Source organism: Galeopterus variegatus, unplaced genomic scaffold (genome assembly GCF_000696425.1).
Source record: "Galeopterus variegatus unplaced genomic scaffold, G_variegatus-3.0.2 Scaffold4221, whole genome shotgun sequence".
NCBI lineage: Eukaryota > Metazoa > Chordata > Mammalia > Dermoptera > Cynocephalidae > Galeopterus > Galeopterus variegatus.
The window spans coordinates 157,576-160,343 of record NW_007730332.1 but is presented as its reverse complement, the minus strand read 5'-3'; positions in this window follow the sequence as shown (position 1 = coordinate 160,343).

Genomic DNA, 2,768 nt, shown 5'->3' with positions numbered 1-2,768 from the left:
GAGTGAGCCACGGGCCGGCTCAGAACTACATTTTTAAAATAAAGCATTTTGCTGTTGAGTGAAGAAGTGTTTGTTGGGACAAAAGGGTTAGAGGAAAGCAGATTAAAATGCTGCTATAATGGACCAGTTGAGAAGTAATGGTTGCTCCGAAAAGTGGTTTGGAGATAGATAGTTGTGTACTAATTTAAGAAATAATTAAGACTTAAAATTGAAATTACATATTGGATATTTAAAAATTATAGAGGCAGACTTATCCGAGATTACTCTTTGGTCTCTGGTTGTGATGTTTAGGAGAATGATGGTTCTGTTAACTGTGATAGAGAACCAAGACAAGACTGAAAAATAAGTCCTTTAAGGGAGAGGACCATAAATCCAGCTCGTGTACCTAGAAGGTTCTTTTAAGATAGACATCCAAGCAAAGATGTGGATTTGCAAATTTAAAAGAGTGAGTCTGGACTGAATATAGAAGTCTGTGCGTGATCTGTGCACCAGGAGTTATTGGAGTTGGAGCAGTAAAGGAGTTGTGCTAGGGAGCACTAAAAAAGTGAAAAGAAACTCCCAAATTTTGACTAAGAACATAGGATAAGGCCATAAGGAGATAAAGAAAGAATAAATCAGAATGTAAAGAGAAAGCCAAGATTGTGATGTCATACAACTGTTTCAAGAAAGAGTCAACGAGGTCAGTAAGTGCTGAGATGTCAAGTAAGAGAATATTGACCACTGACTTTTGAGATGGAGAAATCAATGAGGATGTTAGAAAAGCTATTTCAGAGAAGTGATGGTGTAGAAAACAGATTGTTCGGAGTTAGGGAGAGAGAGAGGCAAGGAAATGGAGCTAGAATTTATAGGTAACTATTTCAAGAAGTGGTTTGGAGAGGAGGAGATGGCTACAATTGAGAAGCATATAACCTAAATGGAAAAGTTTTAAAATCTGGACTATTGAGTATAATGGAACAGTACAGTTGAATAAAACTGGGACATAGCATAAGCAATTAATTTTTCTAAACAAAAATGACAAAATAGGAAACTTTGAAAATTAATACAGCTAAGGTAGAAAAATTATGGCCCGGAGCTAAGCCCTTATTGAAACAAGCAAAAAAAAAAATACAGAAGCTGATGCAATCATGTGTACGAGGGTACTTCAAAAAGTTCATGCAAAAATAAAATTAAAAGATAATACAAATCTTTTCATGAAGTTTTTGAAATGCCCTTGTATATGGGGACTTTTGGAACTTATGTGCATTGACGGTAGAGAGATGGAAATAGGAAAATGAGAAAACTGATGTGATAGATATACACAGGAAAAAGGATCTATTGAAACTGGTAAATTATTTCACCTGGAAATTGGAGAGGCTTATATAAAGCAAAGGCAGATGTCAAGTATATAATCATTAGTGTCTGAATGTAGAAGATAAAATGACTTGCAGGGCAGGTGAGTTATTTCCTTAGCGGTTTGTTGAATAACTGCAATTAGGATTTTATCCTCACCCTCACTTCAGGAAATCTGTCCTTATGAAGTTCATCAATGATCTCCACATTTCTGAGTCCACTGATAAGTTTGCCAACTTCTTTTTGCTAGACCTGTTGGCAGAGTCTGGTACAAGTGATAAGGCCTTTCTTGAAACCATTTCTCAACCTGGTTTTAGGAAAACACACCCTCCTGATTTTGTCCAAAAATATTGGAATTGATTTCTTGACAAAAAGTTGGAGCGATTCAGGGCTCAGGTCCTGAACATCTCCATTTTGGTGATTTCCTGGGTGATATTTTCCGTTCTACAGCTTGAGATAGTATCTACAGACTAGAAAGTCCTACATTTTTTATCTCAATCCTAAACTAAAAAAAAAATATATATATATATATATACCTATATGTATTTACATACATATACATATACATATATACATATATACATATTTACATACATAGATATATGTATATGTATCTTTAACACTATTTGACTTCTTTGGTTGGATATCATATAGTTTTTTAGAATTAAAGTGATCCAAACCTAGCTCGTAATTGGAATTACACAGTAAGAACCTGCTGATCTTGTAGTCTTTCATTCTTAAACTAATGAGTACCCCACCTTTCTTTTTCTCCAGGTAATGATCTCGAGGTCATCAGTCACTCTTTCTTTTTCTATCACACCTCACCTCCTTTCCATCAGCATATGTTGTTGGCTCTTCCTTCAGGGTATATGCTATATCTGAGCATTTCTCAGTGCTGCAATTGCTACAAAATCACCTTCTTCCTTCTCTCACTCTTGTTGCTCTTCAGACGTGCAGGCCTTCATGCTCTTCGTGTTATATTCTGAACACGTTCCTACCACAGAACCTTTGCACCTGCTAAATACCCTTTTTTCCATCAGATCTTAATAGCTTGCTCTCTAGTCTTTAAGTCTCTACACAAATACCACATTTTAAACAAAGTTCTCCCAGAATACGATTATAAAAAAATTATGCCTCATTCTCACATTTCTACAACTTTGCAAAGCTTTATTTTTTCCTTCATGGTAGTAAACTATGCAATGTATTGTATGCTATTTATTTATCTATTCGCTCTGACTAAAACAATATCGTTCAATGGGATTTTCTACATGATGAAAATGGTCTATCTCTGGACTTTTCAATTTGGTAGCGGCTATCATATGTGGATATTGATCACATACAATATGGTTTGAGTGATTGGGAAATGAATTTTTAATTCCGTTTAACTTATTTTAATTTTTAATTTGAACAGTATGGTCAGTGGTTATCATCTGGATCTG